Below are 25,852 nucleotides of genomic sequence, written 5' to 3'. Positions count from 1 at the left end.
GAATTTGGGCATTTGTGACACTCAGACTGCCATATTTTATGGTATCTCTACCCAAGCCAGAAGATTCCACAGAAGAAAAATGAGATTCTTGCAGGGGCTGAGATAAATGTGCTCCTGTGGCTATCACACACTCTTTCTCTCTCCATTCTCACCTGTTTTGTTTTGTTTTTTTTTTTTGCTCCTGCTTGTTCCTTTTGTCATTCATGCTTTAATTTGCGTCCTGATCACAATCATGCTATTCACTGTTTAAGCATTGTGCATGTTTCCCTAAAACCACAAAGAAGCAACCCCACTGTGAAAACCCATTAAGGCATTCCCTGCCCCAGGGAGTTCACAACGTAGAATATAACCCAGCCTTGTTGAACTGGTGGCCTGCAAACCCGACCCAGCACACACAATCCCATCATATTTCTTCCTGAGGCTTGGAGGAGACATTCATGGTCATGAGGTGGCTATGGGGGTAGCACTGGGAAATGCCTAACAAATTAATAACTTCTGCTGGGCCTTACAGCTAGTGATAGACAGTGCCAACAAACGCGTTGCTAAATGGTAGCAAAATTGCTCTGCATTTCCTGTCCCCGCTGTATCTCTCTCCCTGCCCTTCTTTCTAGATATGGGATGGGGTTGCTTTTGCAGATTCTTTTTCCCATGTGCAAGCAGCAAGGCAAGCTGCACATCCCATCCCTTTTCCCAGCCAGCACCATGCCCTTCTCCCAGTAGAACTGCTAAACATGCACCATCAAAGGCAAGAGGAGACAGACGACCCAATCTCAATCTCCAAACTCAAAGCAATGGCGAGAGTCCCCCCAGGATCATCTTGACATACAACTTTCACTGAAAAAAAAAAAAAAAAAAAAAAAAAAAAAACTGATGGGGAGGTTCCAGGCCCCTGGAAACAGGTTGAAGGGCAGTAAATTTAATGAGGAAACACAGACCCTATAAAACACAGACCCTATAAATCCCTGTTATTACACCAGCCATCTGCCTGAAAAGTTTAGTACAGATACTTGCAAGATACTTACTGGAATCATGATACGTGTTCAAATATCAGTAGAACAAAACAGCATGTTTATGGAGTTGGCCAGGAGGCTCTTGGTTCTGGTGTGGAGACTCCGATGTGCACAAAGTTGGACAAACAATAGATAAATAAGTGGGAGAGGCTGAACCATAGTGGAAACCAAGAGAACTTGTTTGTTCCAAATGACTTCAAAGTATCTACTGACAAGTGCAGTTAGGGCTTTGCGTAGAGCCCCTAGACTGAACTTGTGATTCTGATTTATCCAAAATTTGTCAGATCAAAACTTGTTAGTATGAGTGTTTTGGAAAGCATGATCCCTCCCAAGATGAGTACTGTCCTAGCACTCAGTTTACATCACAGCCAACCCTCCTTCCAAATCATTAATTAGGATCTTAAGCAAAACCAGTTTAACATTGTTCCCTACTGCTTCCCCAAGGAATCTCCCACCAAGTGTTGGCATTTATTCATCACTATGTGTTTCTGGTCCCTCCAGCCTGTTTTCAGTCTGTTTTATAATCTTCATCTCCAGTCAATCTAAATTAATTTTTCAGCTCAGTCTTCATGAGACAATACAGTAAGTGCCTTAATATATGAGCAGACATCTTATTTATGCAGATTAAATGACCACATTCTTTTCATCTATTTGGACTGCAGTTGGATCAAACTAAATGATTAAGTTATGTCTGGCAGGATTTGTTTCTGACAAATTTATGTATGTGTTATTCATGTTCTTTTATTTTTCAAGGGTGAAGCTAACATATGTAGAGGGGTCTGCATTCTTCCTACATGCCACTAAAGGAATTGAATTAATAACTAAACTGTGCTCTGAGTCACACAGAAAAGTCAATAAATTCTTCTTCACCAGGGATGAGGTTTGCTTTAACTGCTTACAGATTTACTTTGTTTAGCATTTTCTCCATTATTCTGTTACAACAAAATTCACTCCTCTCTTTTCCCATCATTTACACTCCGTTTTGGCAACTATCTTGAGGGTTAGCTAAGATGCACATGCCTCCATGTGAGTGCATGGCACAGTAAATTCTCCTTTCTTTACTTAGACTATTTTACTAGAGACGGAAGCCAGACTTTTGGGACAGTTACTAGCTCTTTTACTGACTGCTGGTTATTCTTAAATGTCAGTACAATTTGTAAAGATCTTAAAGATTAATGCAAGATATTTTTTCTCTGTCCTCTAAAAACAGACTGAAAAGAGGTAACTGTTTGTCAGCCAGTCACCTTACTGGTTAATTGCAATAAGGTGGCAGACGTTTTCCCAAACTTTATTTCTAGGATTTTCCTATTTCCCATATCCCTGAAATTTGCCTCATTCTGCCCCATTTCCAATGTATTCAGTTAATGTTAGTGTCAGGAGATAGCACAGTGCTTTGGTAAACCCAGCAGTACTGACTTCAAGTTCACATTCTGTGGGGCTTCCTAATGCTGTTAGACAGTTTGAGGTCTAAAACGGGATGAAAGGAGACAAGGCGAGGTAAATATGTCACTTCCATTCACAGCTCTGCTTATGAATGTTTCCCAACTTGGTGAAAGTCAACTAACCCACACGAACAGCAGCAAGGTAGCTTGGCACATGAAAAAGTCAGTGCCTAGAGTCCCTCTTTGCAGAGCTCAGAACTCTTTCCACCACATGTAATGCAGGTCACCCCCATAACCAGGTGATAAGAACAGGATTCCGGATCAGTTTAATACCCGAATCATCAACATTTTGTGATTAAAGGGGAGAATCGGGGTCATGAAAAAAAGAGCTCTTCATTGTTTTGTGTCACTTCACCAAACAAACATAAATGTGAATTACCATTAGCAGAAACGAAATGGCTGTTTTAACAGAGTTTTAACGGAGTTCCTGAAGTTTAGAGGCACAACAGTAACAAAGAAAAGCCAAACCTCAGAGCAGGAAAACTGTGTAAATGTCCCCTACAAGGGGCCCTACCCTGTTAAAGCAGACAGACTTCTCCAAAAACAATGAAGAGAACAGCATGTGCCAGCTGCGCTGTGACTCAGACTGGTGAGTGCAGCAATTAGCTGGGCAGTTCTGGGACAGCAAAGGTGGGAAAAAATAAAGGCCAAGTTCTGCCTTAGTTCAGAAAATGTGTGGGTTAAGAGAAGATTTCAGGCAACTGAACACCAAGCTATTGGACTCCTCTGGCTTCCTGCTTTGTCTGACCAGTCAACATATCCACGACACACATACACAGACGAGGCACGAGTGCAGGGATGAGCATAGGCAAATATGAGCCTAATGGTAAAACTGTATCTGAAATACTTATATCTGAAAACTTCATCATTTACTTAGGTTCTGAAAAGAGAACTGAGCACAACTGAAGACAGGCTGCTATGGCTAAGATCTTCAAAATTACCATTGCTTTAGGGAGCTTCAGGCTTGGGCTGTGGATCCTAAGAAATCTCAAAGGAGACCTAGTTGTGGAGTCCAGTAGTGATTGTTTGATGAGATGAGAAAAGCAAGACAATAAAGATCAAAATGGACTAGATAAGTCTCTTGATATCAGCATCTGTGACTCTTTTGCTATCAGCATTGCAACACTGAATTGTTTCCCTCTGTTGTCTTAACTAAGACCTATTGAAATGAGAAACAGCACATCTCGGGCATTTCATGAAAATCCCTTTGAGTCTCTGAGTGATGTTAATGCCTGAGGGTGGAGTGCAGCAAGGAGAATGACATAATGAATGGCACAGGACACACATCCACCTTTCAGATGAACTTCTACCTGTATACTTCCACGGACTCTCTCACTACACCTCACCACCTCCTACCCTTTACCTTACTTATCTTCTTCGTTCTTCTGGAAATTGTGTTGTGGTTGTTTTGGGTTTTTTTTTTGGTTGGTTGGTTGTTTTTAAATAGATGGCTGAAACAGAGAGAGAATAAATGACTTGTCTAAGGTCTCAGAGGCCTGCCCAATTCTCCACCACCGGTGCAGGCAGAGACATCCAACACTTACATTTTTGGAGCTGCCAAATCTTACGGCTGGTTAGTCCTTAAGGATGTGCTCGGAGCTCTGCTGCTCCCTCCCCTCACAACACCTTCTCCATCTCCAGACATTACAAAACCTATCACGAGGGGCAGAACAGTTAAGGACGTAAGTACCAGCGTCAGACCTTGTGAAGGTGCTTCAGGTTTGGTGCATGTGCTCTAGGAGCTGCCAAATTTAAAGACACTCAAGAAGATTTTTGCAGAGGTATTCACAGAGACAGCCTGTCTCCACAAGTCTATCAATAATGCTCAAGTGTCAACACTTCCAGGCTAGGATCTTAAGATGCCCTCATCTGCTATAGGGTTGCTAATGGCCCTTATCTGTATTGCAGAAATGGGGAAAGTCAGGCACAAAACAATAAAACAATTCTTCTGCAGTCACTCACAAATCAGAGCTGGAATAAAAAAAAAAAATAGGAATCCTGGCTCAAGTATCAAGTATTATCTACAGAATAATTGAACCACTTGTCCTCTCAGAGTTTTCTCTTCCATTCTTTCTCCACCAGCCCCACCTTCCTCTGATTGCCGTCATTGCTCTCTTTGCTATTGTCAGCCCCATTCCTAAAGTCTTTCCTGCTGTCCCTTTCCAGAAATGTTCCCTTCTTCCCAGTCCTTCAGCCTTGCCTCAGGTCTTTCCCTAAATTTAACTGTCATCATACTCAGGACATCTCACTTTGGACCCGAGCTGCCTCTCAGGAGAGGAACATGCTGTTGTTGGTGGCTGGAAAGAAGCCAGCAGGCCCCTTCCCCTCTGGCTGTGCCATGGGAGGATGCTGAGTGACGGTAGCAGCACAGAGCAGTAACAGGCCTTGGCTGCCTGTTTGGTATCCGGCAAGCAGCCTCTAGTCTCTGGAGAAGGGATCTGAAGGAGAAAGGTTACTCCCCAGGGCCTCACCCCAATGACATGTCATTCAGCACGAATGAAACATTGACAGAAGGGGCTGTGTGTCACCTCCGATGAGAGATCCTTGGCCTGTGGGGATGTGCCTCCGCCACCGGTCCAGCACGAGGGTAGGAACCTGTCCGAGACTCCTGCTTTCCCTTAGAGGGTAAACGCACAGCATTTCGGTCTGCTTGTAAACAGGGCTGCCAGCTGGAGCAGAGGGAGGACACGAGCAGGATAACCAGCTCTCTGGTGTCATGAGGAAGGGACTAGGATGAGGAGAAGGATTATTTATGGCGCTGCTGCTCTGATTTGAGCACAGAGGGGTTTGCAAGTGTGCAGCTTTCACGTTAATTTATTTTTAAACTCAGGAGGAAAGGCTGGACTTCCTACTTGTGAGCACATCACTGACCTGCTCCATGGGTCTATTAATCTATGACATCCTTCTCCAGTGCACCTCTCCCAGGATATACTTCATTAGCTAAACCTAACTCCACACAACTTGCTTTCAGGATGCAGAACAGTCAAATAATGGGAACAGCATGGTATGCAACAGCAGGACAATGGATTTGAGCAGAAGGCAGGTATTCTCCAAGCCTGCCTTCCCAAGCAGCGTGTCTGCAAGTGATGAAATGCACTGCTATTGAATACCAGGGCAGAAAGCATGAATAAATAAAACATGAGGGTGCCTCTTAAAAATAAATGTTGCTCCATGATCTTTTTCCCAGGAGAATGAAGTTTCCAGTGTGTTCGCGCTCTCTGCGTGTGGTATCAGATTCTGCACGGTCTGTTCCCTATAAGCTCTCAACATATGCTATGAATCTGCCTCTGCAGTACAAGTATTTTAAATCAGATGCTTATGCCTTCTTCTGATCTTTTGCAGTCACACGTGTATATATCGGATTTTGCCACAGGCTATCTATCATTTTTCCCTTTCCAGCATCTGAAACGCATGACCCACAATTTAGTTTTATGTATGTTTTACTACAGTTTCCACATAATCACACAGGAAACTTTAATTCTCACCTTATGAGGCCAAGCACAAACACATAGCGCTGGACACAGACCGCACTTCTAATCCTTCTCTTTCAGAAGTGTCAAGACTGTATCTCTGATCACTGACAGGATGCATTTCTCATAACAAATGGAGAAATATCCAAGCTGCAAAGTCCATTTCAAGCAAAGCCTTACCCTTCGTGCTCGTTTATGTGTGCCATTTTATACCTCCTATCCCAAAGCAGCACCTAAAGTCATTAAGCAATTGTCCCCTCCAACTCTGAGCTCTCCTCCTTTCAGCTGTGGATTAAGCAGAGCAGCAATGCACAAAGTGGGCATTTTCCATCACTGTGGCACAAAGCTACACTGCAAAGGCACACACCAGCCCTGCAATGACCCACAGCACATTGCCAGCTTGCGTTGCACTGCATCAGGGTTGAGGGTGAATAAACAGCTTCTCTGCAAATAATATTTTAGCTGAAAAGCCTAGAATATGGGACCGAATATGGTTGTGAAGTATGTACAGACTTTTGCAGCCAAAAAAAAGGGAAAACAGACCCATCCTCTGCAAACCCATCGCAGCTCCAGGATGAGACTTGCCCCTCTCATTCCTCCCTCTCACCTCCGCCTGCTTGTCCACCAGGAATTCACCATGCCAGGCCCCATCCCTGTGCCAGACCGCAGGCAGCAGACACAGCTGGTCAGCATCATCCACCTCCCAGCTGCCTCCGTTTAAGGCCACAAAAAGAAAAAAAGAGGCTGGAGGTCACCCCAGCCCCCGGCTTACTACAACCACCTCCCAGCTGTGCAAACCCTCGTGCCTCAAGGCCTGACATGACTTGGCAGCGGGCTCACCAGAACGGTCCCGTCTGTACGCACGCTTGCTGGTGTTTACAGTCTTCCAGGATGGCATATCCCAGGCAAAAGGAGCTTTATAGGGGGGATACGGACTCGCTGGTTGGATGCAAGAAGACGGAGGATTTTTTAGCTCCCTGAGAAGGGACTAGGTGGGAGATGGTGACAGGAAAATGGTCTTGTAAAATACCCACCCTGTGCACGGAGCAGAAGAAGGAGGAGCAGATGGCACAGAAGCATCAGAGAAACCTTGTAAACAGCCCGTCAAGCTCTAGCCACAGGCCATTTCAGCTGCTTCGAATATAGCCTCCATCACCTTCCAGCTGGGGCTGGAAAACATCAGGCTGGGAGTCTGTGTATCCTGAGCTTTTGCCAGGAGTGCCTTTGGTTCTGGAGGGATCAATACAGGCCCTGTGCAGTGTATCAGGACAGCAGTGACTTACCTATGCAAGAGGGAAGCTGCAGACATTCCTTCCCTCTCAAAACTATTCCTTGGCTCTTTATGTTAGTTATCAGTCCTTGGGAATACATTTTCCTCTCTTCGTATTTTCCTGTGGTCTGCATTATCATTTGCTAAATGCTAGCCTTTGCTATTTATCATGAGATCCACAACCCTTGTCCACTCCAGGGAGTTTGCGACTAAATCACAGCAATATTTTTTCTGGTCTATGGGCTTTATAACACCAAGAAGCACACAACTGAAATTATCCTCTTGGAACCTTCAGCCCCTAATCTCACAGCGAAACCTTAGTCACCAAAAGCAGGGAGGGTGCACACAAAGGCAGGTTGTTTATATTCACAGTGGATTAAGACTCAGGCTCCAAGTCTGCCTGCTTACTAATAATGATTACTTTGGCTCTACTGGTTTTATAACATGTTTGAAAAGCTCAGAAAACCACATTATCTGTAGCTCCCTTTCAACAGTATGTTTGGTTCATGAGAGCTGCTAGGCAAGCTAACAAAACAGGGTGTGTTTGTGGACTGGGAATCAGTTATAATAACATCATAGTGACCAAAATGGACACTGTGATCTACAATTACTGCTGTTCCTCTGTGTTTATTGCAGGATAGAATCATCTGAGACCTGACTCAAAGCCTATTGATTCCACTGAAAGATTTTGCAGCAGGTCCTACAAACCACTCAGACAAGACATCATCTCTCACTGACTTACTAAGCCCAGCACATCTGGGGAGTTTGGCCTTTCTCGCTGCAATAGCTCTTGTCTAAGAAGGGATTCAAACCTTGACTAGAAAGATATCTCCAGCACCTCCTCATTTCTGAGACCCAAAGCCTCTTTCAGACTCATTCTTCGTTAATGACTAGAAATGCTGCAGTTTCTTCTGGCTACAGGATCTGGTTCCAGGCACCTTCAAAGCAAATCAGAGTTCAAACTGAACTGGGAACATTTAATAAAAAGTGTTAGATTTTTTTTTTATTAAAGAAATAAAATAAATGCTAATTGAATGTGCATGTCCAAAAGAAATACTGAGGAGTCTGTAGTTTTGAAGTTATCAAACTAGACCAGCTTTATTTCCATTGCCAATCTAAACAATGGTGGATGTTGTCCAACAACTTCTTTTTCCATCCAAACAGGCTGAGAAATCATGGGCGAACTCATTAGTATCAGAGAGAAGACATCCTTGTGCCCTGAATGTACCAGATAGTGGTACACAGGGCAGCTGCTGCTCTGAGAATGACAGCCCACGAAAGCAATGTGATGAGCTGCCAAGTGGCCATGTCCTCCATGAGGAGGGAATAGCTGGCATTAGTAGGATTTGCTTTGCAACCTTGTGACAACAAAAACAAGAGAAAGAACAAGACAAAAATATACGAGAACAGCTTCAGAGCAAAAATGGGGCACATTTTTGGGCAGGGCAGCCCTCTCCTATATCCCACTCTTGCTCTCCCACTGCGATGGGAGCCAAGATGGGAAAACCCTCCCCAGTGCAAGGTTTGCTGGCCATTCCCTGGCCAAATCAAGACTCACTCTGCATCACACAAGGGCTGGACTGTCCCAACATTTCCCCTGCAAGAGATTCTTCTGCAGCACTATTGTCCTTTATGGCAGGAAAGCTGCACTGATCCAGAGCAGGGATCCTTTCTAAGCATGCCAGCCTGCTGAATGCAATAGCCTGTTAACCCAGACATACTGAAGAATGAACAAAGAGGGACTGAAAGAATAATGACCAATAAACCTCGTTGATCTGGAGGTCAAATCCAGCATATATCTACATTAATATACTAAAGGGCTCAACTATTGGAGGTATTCCCCCCAGCACAGGGTTTTCCTATCAGTGGGCACTGAACCAACCCCTATGGCTCCCAGGTCCCTTGCCCGGCATGGGGGGAGCACATCAGGGTAGGGACAGTGGAGTGGCAAAGGGGTGGCATACTGCAACACGTCTGCTATCAGATGGTGCCGAAGGGCTCGGAGCCAGCTGGAGAAGAGCTCTAGCCAGGTTCTGCTGGTTTCTGCCAACTTCAGGGCTGCATAGTTCCTGGAGAGCCTCCCAGGATGCTGTCTGTGCCTAGCTGGAAGCTGCAGGCACTAAATGCTCTGCTTTGCTGGAGAGAAGAGAGTTTCCCGGTGCTGATGAGGATGTTCACTCCCCCTTTCTTGTCATTTCTCCAGGTGACATAGGTTGTCCAAGCAAGCAGCTCCTTGCAGGATGTATGTCCTTTAAATCAGGCAAGACCTCCCATTCTTGAATAAGGTTGTTGGGGTAAAACACCTCTAGGAACAGGACAACTGGTGTCACCCCAGCTGCCTCCATGGGGCCGAATCTCCCAAAGAGATGGTGTGCAATGTATGGACCCGTCAGAGCCCTTCACATTACGAACTACAGCGCATAAACACCTCCAGGAGCTTCTGACTGCAGGACAAGTGGCTGTTCTTGGGTTGGTTCAAAGTATTATGTGTTGGAAATTAGAGTGTTTTCAGTGTTACAGACCCTAGTCCTAACTTCAAACCCTTGCTTCTGAGCTGGGTAAGTTTCTGCTGAAATGAAAAGAATGGGAAAGTTTTTCTCTTATCACTGACTGAGAAAAGGAAATGCCCTTCAGAAGGACATGGATTCCTTTGATGTCTTAAAATAGAGATGAAGCTCTTTGCTCTTCTGTGCCATAAGTGGGATAACACTACCATGTCCATATTTGGGATCTGTTGTTTTCAAAGATGGGTAAAAATAAGAAAGAAATAGCAACATAAATAGCCTTCTCTCTCATGCATTCTTGCTGTCCTCCACAGGGATGGCTGCCAGAGCAATGAAACTATATTAGGCCTAGTGCAACCCTTAGAAAAAAGATAAACACTTCCCAGGTTTTCCTCCTTGCATAGTGACAAGAAGGGTGGGAGTCAGCCCAGGATTCGGACACCTGTATTTATATGTCTGCAATGTAAACATCCACAAGGGCATTAGGTGTGTGAGCTCCCACTAATGTCGGCACTGATCAGGTCTTTACAGTCTGAGAACAATTCAGCTCGGCAAATATCCACCATCCAGTTAAACTTGAGTGCACAGTGCTTTTGAAAGGCCCTGGGCTGAAACATCAAAGGCAGGGTTTGCAAATATTAGGTAGAACCTATAAACAAAACAGATTGTCTAAAATATCTCTGTGTACGTATACATAAGGAAATGAACTCTAGGTACACCAGTCAGTATCAGAAGTTTCCTAGGCTCACTGGCTACAACAGGAACTTTGATATTTCATCTACCTCTAGGCAACTACATTTGGTATCAGAAACTGAATCCCATCCAAGGAAACTGGGTACAAACCCTCCAAATAAGAACCTGTCAGGAGAGACATATTTCCTGAAAGCAGGTATTACATACCTAATTTTTGAATTTTCTGGCAATAAGACACAAAACTATTAAAGAATTGTAAGTTAATAAAAAGATCTGAAGCAAGTTAGCAAACACAATCAACAAGATGATAGAACTGGACTTAAGTACTGTGAGGTTTGAAGAGTCTTTAAGGAAAAATAATGACAATTGTTGAGAATACGTAACTTTGTAGAAAACATATTCAAGGTGAGACCTATCTGATCTAACTTTAGACATCAACAATGCAGAAACTCACACTTGATTTAGTCACCATGATTTCCCTCAGTAAACAAAGGAGAAAAATAAGCGCTCGTAAGGTGCCTGCGATGTCTACATAAAAACGAGATGAACTGCAGCCTAGAAATGCCCATTTCTTTTCATATACTAACTACAAAGGGAGGCCAGAGTATCTAGTCCATATGTAGCTGATTATAATGTAGACGACTCCATCTGGTCAGCATTAGACTGTGTTTAATAACATACCTATTTGCAACTGCATTCCTACTCAGATCAATATGTCCATGCACTCAGTACTCCATCCCTCCACTTACACTCAAGATTGCATCCACTGCTAGTCCAAACCTTTAGTCTTGAACTTCAAAAGCATCTGTGGGCTGGATCTGGCTACACTGAGATCTACGACTTGCTCTGTAAGTTCCATCAGGAAACACAAATGGCCACGCCAGGACAAGACACCTGAGATGCAGCTAGAGACACAGCATTCCCTCCAAGAGGTCCACAGAGGAGCATTTCCAGGGCAACAGAGAGGAATCATTACAAGTCCCTTCACTTAAGAAAATATTTTCACCCTAACCAAAATGTCAGTGCTAATGATTAAATACATTTCCTTGAATAAAACCTATCTGCTCAAGACTTCAGGAAACACATTTATGAAGATCCGTAATGCCAAAAAGTGAAGCAGTTCATATGATCCTGAATTCAGGAGTGAGCCAGCCTCACATATGTAGAGAGCTATTGAACCCTTTTGTAGTCTGGGAGAGGTAAGCCATTTCTTGCACCAGTCTAGCTTGAAAGTCAAAAAGCCTGGCTCAACCATGAGTGTGTTGGCATCCCAGAGTATGGGGCAGAGTCTCTTGGCCAGCTGCAAAAACAAAGGTCAGTCAGTCATCCAGATCTATAAAGCAGCAACTTGCACTGTTATTAGAAGCCTGCTTCTCCATCTGGAAATTAAATGCAAACATATGCATAAGCCTAAGTGTTACTTAGGAGAAAATCACTGCCCTGACAACACTGAATGGGAATGGGAAGGAAAGAAAAACCAAAAATACAAACCAATATCTATACCTTCATTGTTTCATTTTCTAACTGTCAGAGGCACCCTCATTTTTAATTAAAGGCAATTTAGGGGAGAAAGAATTATAAGGTGAGAAAGGAAAGCAAATCCATTATTTATTAATAGGGTAAAAGGCTAAGAAACATCCAACATAAAATTTCCATTACACACATTCCAACTCCAGTTTACTAGGTGGCTCGCTCCTCTTGACAGAAAGCCACAGCGCAGGGCTGATGCTCTATGCATTCTTCACTGATACCCAAGGCATCTGCAGAAGGTTTTGATGATCTTTAATAGCACAAAGGAGAAAATTTGCCTTTCTTACTTTTGAGAAATAACGTACGACTTTCACATAGCAGAAGTTGGACTCTTTGATGAAGATAGAGCACATCAAGAAATGTGTATTAGTATGTAATCCTGGGATAAACACTGAATGGTTTGGGTTTTTTACTGAAAAAAAAAAGGGGGGGGGGGGAGAATGGAATTTAGTATTTGTTATTTTTCATAGTAATAATAATTATAATACTCCAGGAGAAACAAAACATAAAGGAGGAATGTGAGACAGTCATTGAGTTCAAGACTGAGTGAATTATCGTGACAAGAATGGAAATGTCAGGCAGAAGCTTAACACCTGAGCTTTCCAAAGCTTCATGTCAATAAAATTCAACAGGAACTGTAAGCACTGAAAGCAGAGACTCACCACATCTGTGTGATCATGTCTGCACTAGGTGCATAAACTGAAAGCCCACAGGAGGTGGTGAGGCTCCTGTTTCTCTTATGCCAGATGCTGAGCAAACAGCCCTAGGACCTGAAGTCTAACTACATGAGGCAGGAGGAAGCCAAGTGATTGCCCAGTGCCAAAAAGCTGGTGACAAACCAGGGTGAAGAAGAAAGCTCCTTGGTCTAAGGCCAGTGCTTATCCACTGGGCCATGCCTGTCCAAAAAAAATCCAAAAACAAAACAAAAAAGATGTTAATTCTTGTCAAGAAAGAGAAGGGGGAAGGAATGTGCTAGCTTTTTTGCTCTTTTATGAGCTGATCCATTTTCCTTCTAATTTTTCCTGTACCTTCATTAAAAAAGGCATTTCCTTTATATTCTAAGAGCTTTTTTTCCTTCTTTGAAAGGAAACACTACAATCATCAAAGCTTGAAGCAAATAAATATGATCTAGGGACTAGACAGAGCAAGTCCCACCTACTAAGCGGTGCCTGACACACACTCCCTAGGCCACTGAGAGCATCCAGGCTGAGGCAACTTTTGGCCAACTAGGGAATAGGTCTGTCGGACTCCAGATGGAGCTGCATACCAGGTATCTTCCTCTCCCTAAGGCTGTGGCTTGGACCACAATGCAGTGACACCCATCCAGAGAACATGATTTCCAAGTCTTTGCCCTCCCTCCTTCGCTCCTTCCCTGAAGGCACCAAGGGTCCAGCTGCTCGGATTAGCCAGCCTCCAGAGTCTTTGCAGGCAGCTGTGAGATGGCTTTTAAAGATAAGAGATGGCCCAGGGTGGCCTCATGGGTTAGGAATTTAGTTAAATATCTTCTAAAGGGATTTAGTAGGATTTGCTCCACTGTTTATATTATGCAGTATCAGTCATCCTTCAGGCCTCGGGCCTTTGTATTATGAAGCTGGGAAAACAACCAGCCAGAAGGGGTGCTGATGCTGTCCCCCATAACCCTGTTTTCCCTGTGCAGAAATGCTTTCCTACTCCAACATTCAGAAGTTGCTACTTTCCTTTTTCACTTAAGTGAGGGGAAATAAGTGAAATACTGAGCAGCACGATACCTGAGAGTGAAACTCCAGAGAGAGTCGGCTGTTGCTGCCAGGTAGCAGTGCTGGTACTGCACGAAGCCCAAACAGCATCCGTTGTTAATATATGGCAAAGAAATTGCAAGTCTCTGCTGGCCCCCAGGAAAAAATAGTCATAAGCCTGCTCAGAGTTCGTTAAAAGATATAGGTAATTGTGGAAAAGAGAAACAAAAAGACAATTGAGAGACTGGACAGGTTGATTTATGAGGCAAGATTAAAGGAATTGAACATGAATGGCTTAGCTAAACAATGACGAAAATAGGACACGAAAAGTAGCCACTGTCAACAGTATTTGAAGTGTCTGTCTCAAGGGGCATTAACCATTTGGGTGTGTACAATTTGAATAAACTGAGGTCATGAAATAGAAGTAGGAAAAGCAGATGAATGTTTAGGGAAGTTTCCAGAAGATTGGGACTGCTGGGGTGTAGCTGCCACAGCAATCTCTAATTGCCCTATTTTGGGGGATGTCCTAAAAGGTCATCTGAACTGAGCAGACATCACCCAAAGAGCCTTTTTGGGGCTTCCACTCTTAAAATGCCTCACTGGATCTTCCCAGCCATAAGCACTAGTGCAGGGGATGACAAGATACCAAGAGTGTTTAAGCCTATCCTAAGGCCTCCATACAGCCAGAAGATAAAATTTCTATACCTCAGGGCTCAGAGAACCAGCAGGAAGAGAAGAAAATGTCCAAAGAGGGAGAAAAGAGTGGCTCTCTGTACTGTTCGCATGCCTCTGAAGGGTGAAATGGGACAGAGCATGTTCACTGGTAGAGGGAAAAAATGGAAACATCATCCTCTGTGCCCTACCAACACTTTGCTTCTCCCAGCTGAGAATGGACTGGAACAAAAGAAATCCTCTTGACTGGTATATGTCCATCACTGAGCCATGATAAATCAGGTAAGTCACACAAGCCATGTGAGTCACATCTGCATCATGTGCACAGCACCATCCTCCCTGCCTAGCCCATGCAGGGCAGAGGGTGTTAGCGCCATGGAGCTGCTCCCCCAGTTGTTTTGGCCTTGGAAAGCCACAGCTTGGGTTCCTGGCAGGTGAAGAAAGAAATGGAAATGTACTTGCCACATCCTGCTGCCTTTTCGTCATCTCGTGTGAGAAGGGATTAGGCAGGAAATAGTGCATGGTGAAAAGTCCACCTGCAGAACAAAGCGTGGATCTACTCATCTAAGAAAGTCACCACCATCAATAAGCCACCGGGGAAGGAGGAGGCATGCACAGGTAAGGCATTACGTTGAAAGATCTTAGATTCAGCTCCTATGACACAAACCCTTGCGTAAATTTTGTCTCCACACATAAACTGAAAGCAACACTTTCTCCCAAAGTCTGCCTGGCCCTTCCCTACATAACCACAGAATTACTCATAGCAGGGACCACTTCTTAATAAGTGAGTGCCTTGCGTAACAGGACAGTCCTTGCTGAGGCCTGTAGGCAAGGCAACATGATATAAATCATTAGTGCACTTCCCAGAAATTGAATACACATCTGATGCTCCTGTGCCTTTCATCAACAGGCTACAGACATTCCTGAGTGGCTTGTTTCTGTGTTACTCTATTTCAGCTCACAAGCCCCAGTTGTACCAAAGGACCCCAGCATATATTTGTATCTTTGGTGGCTTTCAGAAAATCACTATTTATTTCCCTTCTCCGTCCCTCTCTTCCAGTTCTCTTTCTATTTATTTCCCTTCTCCGTCCCTCTCTTCCAGTTCTCTTTTCACGTTCAGGAGCAAGGATTTTCCAAATCCCAGAGAATTTCCTGTTTGCTTTGCAGTGAAGTGGAGAAAGAGACAAGAGGGCGGCCAGTAAACAGCAGGGCAGTGGTACGTGCACAGCAGAGAAATGTGCACGTGCTCGCAGCAAGACACCAGCTGTGAATCCTTCTAAAAACGGTCGAAGAAAATGGCATAGCCTTGATAGATTTTCAACAAAAAGGGAAAGCAAATATATATGTGAGCCATGCAAATATATCTTAATTGGTCATGGTGTCAAACGCTGCCTTTAAATTTAATCTGATGAGCATTTCGCTGAGCTGTCAGCAATCATCAGTAGCCTCCAGGCACTAATGAGTTAGCATCAAGGTGTCAATGCTTCTGGCATTAACCTCAATTAGGAGGAGTTAGGGTGATCGCTGAATGAAGGGTCAGCCCTTCATTGCTGAGGCATTCCTCTGCCTGTAGCCTGCAGTCTCCTGCATGAAAGGGGCTGGCAGACTGGCTGCCTGCTGCCGCCTCGGTAAAGCCTCATATGTGGCAACATTTATGTTAATTACTACATTTGAAACCTGTGCAGGTCTTGACATGTGTGGAGAGTCAACAGGAACCCTATTTAATGAAGGTATTCAATGAGGTTCCCAGGTGAAAAATTAGCCTGCTAAAATAAAATGATAAATATCTATAACCTATTAATGGCCAGAACTTTCAAAAGAACATGGTTAAGGCAGAAAATATATTAAAGAATAGAAAGTCTGGGCAGCAGGGTTATGCTTCCAGGAAAAAAAAAATCAAGATATAAATAGTCCGTGTAATTTTACCTCTGCTCTGCTTATCTCTCTCCATACTTCCTGAAAGTTTTCCTTTAAATATATTACATTCAAATGTCACCTTGCACAATCTTTCTCAGGTAGATCTGCTTTTACAGGATGAAATTCAGGGTGGATCACAGTTGCTTTCAAAGTGTGTCCTCCTCATTAGAGCAGGAGGTCTCAGGAGAGCCAGGCACACCCCCGAGCCACCCCCAGCCTGGTTCTCCAGTTGGTGTTCAGGCTGCTGTTCAGGCCCAAGGACATGCATATGTACGCCAGAGGAAATCATTCAATGAGCAAATCTGTTTAGAAACCTTAAAGATTTGTCAACCTTGATTACATTACAGTTTAGCATTGCAACTATTGCAGTACAAGTTCTGGGTCTGTTCTAAAATATTTTTAAAATTGAATGAAAACAAACAAAACAAAACAAAGCACCTGCCTCCTGGCCATCCTTGCCGTCAACCACTCCACCATGGCTATCCGTCTGCCTTTCCTTGTCTGTACTTCCAGCAGCCTGTAGCCAGGAGCACCACAGACCCTGGGCAAAACAGCCCTGGAGCAGCCCCTTCCTCAACCCAATGGGAACCTCACAACAAGCCCCCGGTCCACTTGCCCATGACTTTTACACAGTGGTCTTTATCAAGTAAAACAAGACAAAGCAAAACATATAGATAAAAATAATAAAGGCTTGAGGTGCACACACCTTTTGAGCAGTGGAGGTCAGGGGTTTCAGAGTACTTTAACTCTTTGTGGGACTCTCTTTCTCCATGGATATTTCTCAATAATGGTCAAGATGCAGGACCACAGCAGCAAGCTTACAAATTTTGCCTAATTGTAAGGCAGCATTTGCCTCACAGTTAATTCTGCTTAGGATCATCGTAAAGATGTCCTTTGAAGTCCCTTTCAGCTTCCTCCAGCCCCATCTTCCTTCCTCCCCATCCCCAAGGCAATGATTTTTATCTCCAGGTCTCCATTTCTTCTCTGCAAGAATCAAAGGACTTTCAAGCCTTTCCCTTGAGGTGACAGCATTACCTGCTCCTCCTCCACCTGAGATGCAGAGCTCTGCTTCCTCAGAATATTTATTTACCCTAATCTATGTCAGACAGACTCATTCTGCCATGGTAATGAAGAGTTGCTGTGTCTGGGCCAGCCAGGCCAGACATGTTCGGACTCTTCTGGATGTACGATTCAGATCAAGCTACAGTGAGTTGTAGAGTAAGCAACGACAAACGGGAGCAGCATACTGACAGCTTCCCATTACCTCATTTATCAAACTTCATCTTCAAACTAGTTAGGCTGTTTGTACCTTTTCTAATTCCCAGCTAAGTTCGTTCCTGGCCGTGTCACTCAAATTCCATGTTCTTGTGCAATCACTAACCTTAAACCTAAACAGTTCTTTGCCCCTACAGCATATTCTTCCTTGGTGTATGATAACAGAGCCACTGCAGAAGGCTCTGCTCTTAGCAGGTACCTCCAAGTCCATTAGTAGAGTGTGTGCCCCGCTCTAGCACTGGTCAGCAAAAGCGATGGCATCTTGCCTTTGCCCTCCAGTAATCCTTGATCTCTAACAGATCTGTGCCGTTGATCCAAATTACACGAGCCTTGCTGACCCAGCAGCTTCCTTCCTTGCTTCTCTAAGATCCAGGAAACTGCATCCACAAAAACTGTTACCAGAGCACCACTAAAGATGAAAAATTCAAAGCCTCAGAAGCTGGAAAATGTCATCCTTAAACTGACATGTCTGACCTATCACGATGCAGTCTTTAGTTACACCACTACATGCTTTTTTGACAGGTTCTGTGAAGTCCAAGTATTTCTCAAAGTAAGGTCTGAGGTTCTAAAAGGAGTAACAGGATTCTTGCTTTTCCTTTCCTAGATGGAGGTGTGTAAGAGGAGGTTCAACACATCCATTCAGTTGCAGGAACAGGCAACAAATGCTACAAGACCAATGAAAACCTACTCTGCTCCCTCTGCTCCTACTCTGCCACCAACTGCAGTCCTTGACAGGCTACAGCAAAACTAAGAACAAAAGCCTGGAAAAATCAAAACCTGTAAGGCACTCAAAGAAGACAGCAAAGCAAACAACCCCACCTTGGCTCTTAAAAACATCAGGGGAATTTGCAAAGATGAAATGTAGAGAGTGGACTTCAACCCTGTGCAAATCCAGTTATCAGGAAAATCCTCCTCCAAACCCAGTCCTGGAGACTGAAGTAACCCTGAGCTGGGGTGCAAGGCACTGAGCTGCTATTTGAGAGCTATTTCTCACTAATGCTCCTGTCAGGGTAGAGGCAGTTTCTCATGATACAGAGGAAGAAATCCCCCTAAGAACAAATAAGCAACAAGTTCATCTTTTACCCGGGCAAGTCTATGGTAACCATAGATCCAGTCAAGCAGTGGGAGTGGGAACCAAAAAACACAAGGAGAAAAGACAGGTATTTTAATTATATAGCAGTGATAATTTTGACTAAAAGAAGCATTTGCCCAAGAACACAGTGATTGAAAGCCATCTAACCAGATGTAGATATCTGCACTGCAGAGGTCCTATGTGTTGATAACAATATCTCAGCTAGCCACCAGAAGCTGCATGATACATGTACAGGAGACCTGTCACTTCAGATATGTGTTCATCTCTTTCAGGCATCTACTTTAGGATGAGATGATTTGTGCCTCAGAAGCAGCTGTTTCTCTCCATTACCTGTAAAAGGAATTTTTCTCAGATGGGAATGTCTACACTATAAATCTCCATGGCCTATGTGTCTACACTTGGTCAGATGAATTCCACTTTATGAATTTTTCATTATTTGCAGTCATTACATGGGACTGGATAGCTTTTTAAAAGATACACTATAACTTGAATAGAAGCATGGGCTTGATACAAAAAATAGTGGAGAAACTTCTATGACGTTATGAAAATAAGACAGGATATGAAGAGATGTCCCAAACCATCTCTGAACCCAGATTCATGTCATTGAAAGTAGCCATGTCTTGTGATTATATTATACTATTATTCTGTTCTTTATCTATTTGTTAGATCAAACTACGTGGCCATGAATTTACATTCTATGTGTCTCCGAGTTCTGCTTTACAGTATAACAAAAGAATCCCAGTTAAACGGGCATTATTAAACATTGTTCATCCAGTTTAATATCCTTAGAATTAAGTTTTCTAAAATGTTTATTTTCTGGTAAACATCAGTTTATAACTTCTGAAGAAAAGAAGTCTGTTTTCTATATTCTCTGTCTGTCTTTCTCTAGCAAGACCCTATCTGTGTTGCCCTGTTTCTAAGAGGGTCTAAAAGGGGTTGTTTCTTTTTTGAAGTCTGGAATTGCTTTTTTTGTTTTGGTTTCATTTGGGTTTTTTTTTGGTTTCTTTTTTTTCAGATCTTGAGCATTGCTTTTTATAGCAACAAAAGCATTTTTACAGTGATTAAAATACATTTGCTACATTCGTGAATTCATAAATTTTAACAGCAAAAGGGACTATTACATTCACCCAGCCTGAGGCATTGACAGATTTACTGCACAGGAGTTAATGGACTAGGGGATTGTCCCTTTGAGGTTACAGGAGAGAATTTGTGTGCCTCTTCAGCCTCTCTCCTCATCATCATCATGAGGGCAACCACCTCAGAGCTCTCATCTAACACAGAGCCTGCCTCTAGTCCAACATACTTGATAGGATATTGGTTTAAACACAACATTTTGGAGGAAGCCAGCCTGCTTTCCCAAGCACCCAGAGAAAGCAAAGGTCAGCACACTCCCATCGGCCACGTTTGGTCTCCCAGTAGCACCACTCACCACAAAACAGCATTAGCTGCTGTCTCTGCAGTCATGTTTTATCCTTTACCCGCCCAGTTCTCTCATCAGGATGTAAAGGGTGAGGCTTCTGGGACTTAGCTTATTGCCTCATAAAGCAGGATGGCAGGATTATTAATGCGGCAGAACTGCAGGATTTTCAAGCAATTTATGAGTTTCCATGGCAGTTCATTAGCTCTCAGCCCAACGACCCCTTTCTATTGAGCATGAATCAAGGAGACACACACACATCTAAACACATGATGGATACTCATATCCAAGGCCACATTTGCTCCATTTTGTAAAACCTGCATCTAACAAAGGCACTAAAAACTCAGCACTTATCCAGGACCTACAACCAATCCACTGAAACATGCCTAGACAAAAAGAAATTTACAATCCCCATCTTTTCTTTTCTTTTCTTTTCTTTTCTTTTCTTTTCTTTTCTTTTCTTTTCTTTTCTTTTCTTTTCTTTTCTTTTCTTTTCTTTTCTTTTCTTTTCTTTTCTTTTCTTTTCTTTTCTTTTCTTTTCTTTTCTTTTCTTTTCTTTTCTTTTCTTTTCTTTTCTTTTCTTTTCTTTTCTTTTCTTTTCTTTTCTTTTCTTTTCTTTTCTTTTCTTTTCTTCTTTTTTTTTTTTTCTCATCAGGGCATTTCTGATCAATGCATGCTTTTAAAGAACAGGAGGTACTTGGCAGAGGACTCACATTGACAGTCTCCGTTGCCTGCATGGTGGCAGGTCTGGCAGTCAGGACAGCAGGCACTCTGGATTGCTCCCTTCTCTTGACTTACAGTGCTATGAGTATGGTTTCTCTTTACATACAGTCAAGCCCCACTCAAGGAAGTATTTAAGAAAATGTTTAACTTTCATGCTATTTATGCATGGGACTTAAAGCACACACTTAAACACTTCTTTGAATGCAAGTTATATTACGCATGTGCAAAAAAATTCAGCTAGTCTTCAAATTCATTGCCGAGTTATGACTTCAGTACACTAGAGAGGAAAGATGTCTAGAAAATTAAAGGGAATCTTTGAAGGTAGTAAGTGGACAATTAAGAAAGAGGGAAAGGTCAGGAGTACAGTAACTTTTATCAGTAAGTACAAAATCACAGCAATAAAGACGCTAGGAAGCTACCTGCAGATATTGCAAATACAGTGTTTTATACCAAAGAAAGACACAGATAGAGACAGAGTGACAAGAGACAGGGACAGAGAGAAGAGGGGTGAAAAAAACAAAATGAAACCAACCAAAGAAGAAAGGAAAGGGAAGGGAAGGGAAGGGAAAAGGGAAAAGGAAAAGGGAAGGGAAGGGAAGGGAAAGGAAAAGGGAAAGGAAGGGAAGGGAAAGGAAAAGGAAAAGGGAAAGGAAGGGAAGGGAAAAGGAAGGGAAGGGAAGGGAAAAGGGAAAAGGGAAAGGAAAAGGGAAGGGAAGGGAAGGGAAGGGAAGGGAAGGGAAGGGAAGGGAAGGGAAGGGAAGGGAAAAGGAAGGGAAGGGAAGGGAAGGGAAGGGAAAGGGAAGGGAAGGGAAAAGGGAAAAGGGAAGGGAAGGGAAAGGGAAAAGGGAAAAGGAAAGGAAAAGGAAAGGAAAGGAAAGGAAAGGAAAGGAAAGGGGAAGGAAAGAGAAAAGAGAAGAGAAAAGAGAAGAGAAAAGAGAAGAGAAAAGAGAAGAGAAGAGAAAAGAAAAGAAGAGAAAAGAAGAGAAAAGAAGAGAAAAGAAAAGAAAAGAAGAGAAAAGAAGAGAAAAGAAGAGAAAAGAAAAGAAAAGAAAAGAAAAGAAAAAAGAAAAGAAAAGAAAAGAAAAGAAAAGAGAAAAGAAAAGAAAAGAAAAGAAAAGAAAAGAAAAGAAAAGAAAAGAAAAGAAAAGAAAAGAAAAGAAAAGAAAAGAAAAGAAAAGAAAAGAAAAGAAAAGAAAAGAAAAAGAGAAGAGAAAGAAGAGAAAAGAGAAGAGAAAAGAGAAGAGAAAAGAGAAGAGAAGAGAAAGAAAGAGAAAAGAAGAGAAAAGAAAAGAAAGAAAAGAAAAGAAAAGAAAAGAAAAGAAAAGAAAAGAAAAGAGAAAAGAAAAGAAAAGAAAAAAGAAAAGAAAAGAAAAGAAAAGAAAAGAAAAGAAAAGAAAAGAAAAGAAAAGAAAAGAAAAGAAAAGAAAAGAAAAGAAAAGAAAAGAAAAGAAAAGAAAAGAAAAGAAAAGAAAAGAAAGAAAGAAAGAAAGAAAGAAAGAAAGAGAAAAAGAAAAAGAAAGAAAGAAAGAAAGAAAAGAAAGAAAGAAAGAAAGAAAAAAAGAAAGAAAGAAAGAAAGAAAGAAAGAAAGAAAGAAAGAAAGAAAGAAAGAAAGAAAAAGAAAGAAAAAGAAAGAAAGAAAAAGAGAGAGAAAAAGAAAGATTTCTGAAGTTTTTGTTGCACTACATTTCTAAGTTACATTATTGCTCTTATTGGCTGTTACTCTGAGTTTCAGGGTATTTTAACGGAAAAGCAAAGCCAAAATTTTTGTATCTTCCTCTAGTTACAGCCGCCATGCTCAGAAAGCAACCCCACCACGTGTTACGTGCTTTCCCAGAATTAACTTGCCTTTTTCTATTTAAATAACAATTAATGTATTTATTAATGCAGTAATGGGACCCACATACTGGAAAATCCCACCTTCCCCACCATCCCATTAGCTAAATTTGGCTTTGGACCAAATGTTAGCATTTCAGCTCTTGCCAAGGTTCAGGTTTGGAATGTTTTATGTTGGAGGATTTTCATCTGTTTCCTTGGCCGGGCTAATGGGACCCTAATGCACACGCGAGATCACTATCTCATCGGACTGCCAGTTACTTGCTTGTTTCAATCATCTTGTACATACACGCTAACTCGTAGCATTTCCATCTCAGCTAAGTGATGCCAGTCGGTATATATATATAATATATATGGAGTTCTGATCCTGCCACACTGACTTGAGACAAGCATTACCACTGACTGGAGTAATTACAACAAATCATTCAAAAACCTAAAGCTGGACAAAAAGTTAGATGACACCTTTCCTTAAAATCAGATTCATCAACAAAATTGTGTATGTCTGGCAGGAACTCTTATATCCAATGAAATATTTGGGATGGAGGAATGGACCTCCAAGAAAATTGGAAATAGTTTAAAGAAACCAAAGCTGTTGCCTTACCTATTTACTCCTTGGAGATCAGGGATAGGGGGCTCAGCTCCTGCTGACAAGTCAGAGAAGGACAGTCTGTAAATGCTGACCTGAGAGATTTTTGCAGATGTTCTTCTACCAGGACTTGGAGATAAGTCACCTCACTTGCTGTTCACTAGCCATTGCTCTACACAGCCTACACCAGTATTAATGCCTGTCATAAGTCCACATCAGCAAAAGAGACATGATTTCTGCTAACAAAACGTGTTTTGAATTAATATCACCTTTTGTCACCTCACAAATCAATCCCTCAATGGATTTTTCTTTTTCCAGAAATTGCTATCAGGAGACATATTTTTCTCTTTCCAGTCCACCCCACACTTTAGCAGAGTTCAGCTGCCCTGAAACCACAACTAGTAAAGTTTTTCAAATGGGAAATGTCTATTTAAAGATCCTCCTACCCACAGTACCATGTTCATCAGTAGGCTTGCTCTCACTTCCTCTTCTGAAGCAGCACAGTAGCTCAGTAACACTGGTCAAGGACACATTTGTTCTTGTCACGGGTAGGACAAGTGACATGGTCCAAACTGCAGAACCATGGCTGGACATTCCTGCCATGGCTTGGCAGCTGAGAAGTGAGAGAGGTGAGCAGACTGCACAGGTTGGTCTCGGAGCAATGAAATCACCTACACGAGGCAGTCAGGAGAATGGGTGAAGTGATGCTCAGAGAAACCTCAATGTACACCCATCACGCTTCCAAGCTATGCCAGGATTGCTCTGCATCTTCCACTGCTCTTCAATGAAAACCATCAAAGCCACAACCTACACTCCATGCATCCAGTGTCTGGATGCAAGAGGTGGGGAACAGGGACATGTATCAAGACGTAGGTCATAGAAAAGAATGCCCAAACCAAAAGGTACAAGAGTCACTTTACCAATCAAACAAAGCCCGTCCCCTTTCATTCCCATGGGTTTTGTGAGCATAGCAGAACACCATAGCAGGAGCAGTGATATATGCAGCTTTATACAAACCTGAAACAAAGAGATATCCAACAGGAGGTTCTCTAAACTGCAATTGTTCTCTAAACCATAAGAACATCAAGTTCCTTGTTTCTATCATTTCTTTTAAGAGAATGACAGAATTTTCTTCTGTCCAGCATGAGCACATGGAACTGGAATTTGATTTCTAGTTAATTTGGGGTTTATATTTTGAAGGATTTTGCCATTTGAGGGGAGAAATATGTCTGAATGATCACAAAATCCAGCTGAGACACATCTAAGATCATGGTTTTGTAGAGGAGCCATGGACACCCTCAAGGGATGAGGCAGATTTCACCCACTAAAAAGCCAAACATGCCATTTTTTGTTCTCAGGTATGACTCATTTCCTGATGCAACTAGGCTACGACTAGGAAAGCTAAAGTCAGATTAAGAGATGACTAATGCCTTCTGTAGTGGACTTTGGGACCAGGACCACAATGCCAGAAGGAGGCTTCATAGGCCTTTGAAGGAGGTATCTTCTTGGAAATTTATCATGGGGCTCTGTTTGGTTTGTCCCTGCATTTTGAATTATGGAGTGCCTGTTTTGCTGTGTTGCCTTGGTTTCTGTCATATCCCCATGAGCATGAGCTTCTCTCCAGTCTTTGTATAATAAAACTGGCATAACAATATTACCTTCCTGGCTAGAAAATTCACAAGGCTTTGATAGATATTCTTGCTATTTCTTGCTAAATCATTTCAAACAAAAGCAAAGAAGTGAAGAGAAAAAAAAACACATTCCTGCTACTCCTGCCAAATGAAACAACAGCCAGGCAGGAGCCCAGAGCTTCGTGCTCCCAAATCTCTCTCTCTGCTCTTCAACATGCTACACATCAGCCACGTTATAGCAATTATACAAATTCTATAGTGACTCCATCTCAAAAATCATATAGTAGATTTGGCATGCTGCTGTTTGGCATGCTGCTGGAGATTGACCCACAGATCTGTTGTCTGATGACACGGCCAGCACATCAGATGGTTCAGCCATCTACTTAGCAGATTCAAAATAGCACCAGAATTTCTCTTCCAGGTGGATGTAGAAAGTAACAGATAGAGAGACAGAGCTGATCCTAGCAACGACTATACAAACAAAACCCTTAAGCAAGTATTTTCAAATATATCAGCTACAAATGACCAAAATTTTTTCGCTGGAAGAAGACAGACCTGATCTTGTTTTCATACCACATAGCTCAGAGAGGAAGATTTTTCTTCTCTGTTGCAAAGATGACTAGTCAGTTAGGAGTACAGTATCTGCTCAACAGTATGACTTATGATCCCAACTTAGGACATTTTTTTTTTTCAGATAACAGCTTTTTGTTAGGAAAATATTGCTATGTTCACCTGGAGATTTTGCATGCAATTTTCTTCCAATGTCCTGGAAGAGTATGGACAAGTGATTGTCTTATTCTTTGGTACAAAATGAAGTACAGAACCAAGTAGAAAGGATCCTACTGATAACCACAACTTTGCTGCAGGGAAATAAACAGCAGGATGCTAACATTTGGGATTTAAGCACCCAGTGAATAGGTTGATGCCACTGACAGACTGTGCTGCCTTGCAGGGACAGTGTTGAATGGGTTAAAAAAAATAATAATAATTTCCATATTTTCTGCTTTTTCTGTCAAGCCAGTAAGTAGAAAAAGAGGCAGAATTAAACTCAAGTGACCCACAGGGTTTTC

The 25,852-nt window shown here is 42.5% G+C and overlaps 1 protein-coding gene across 8 annotated transcripts in view; it reads right to left on the bottom strand.

Moving 5' to 3' along the window:
• The window catches only part of EVA1A (eva-1 homolog A, regulator of programmed cell death), a 201,607-nt gene that overhangs the window by 75,440 nt on the left and 100,315 nt on the right, over nucleotides 1-25,852 (bottom strand). The gene's annotated exons all lie outside the window — the stretch shown is intronic.

Source organism: Anser cygnoides, chromosome 3 (genome assembly GCF_040182565.1).
Source record: "Anser cygnoides isolate HZ-2024a breed goose chromosome 3, Taihu_goose_T2T_genome, whole genome shotgun sequence".
Classification (NCBI taxonomy): domain Eukaryota; kingdom Metazoa; phylum Chordata; class Aves; order Anseriformes; family Anatidae; genus Anser; species Anser cygnoides.
This window is presented reverse-complemented; position numbering and strand designations above follow the sequence as displayed.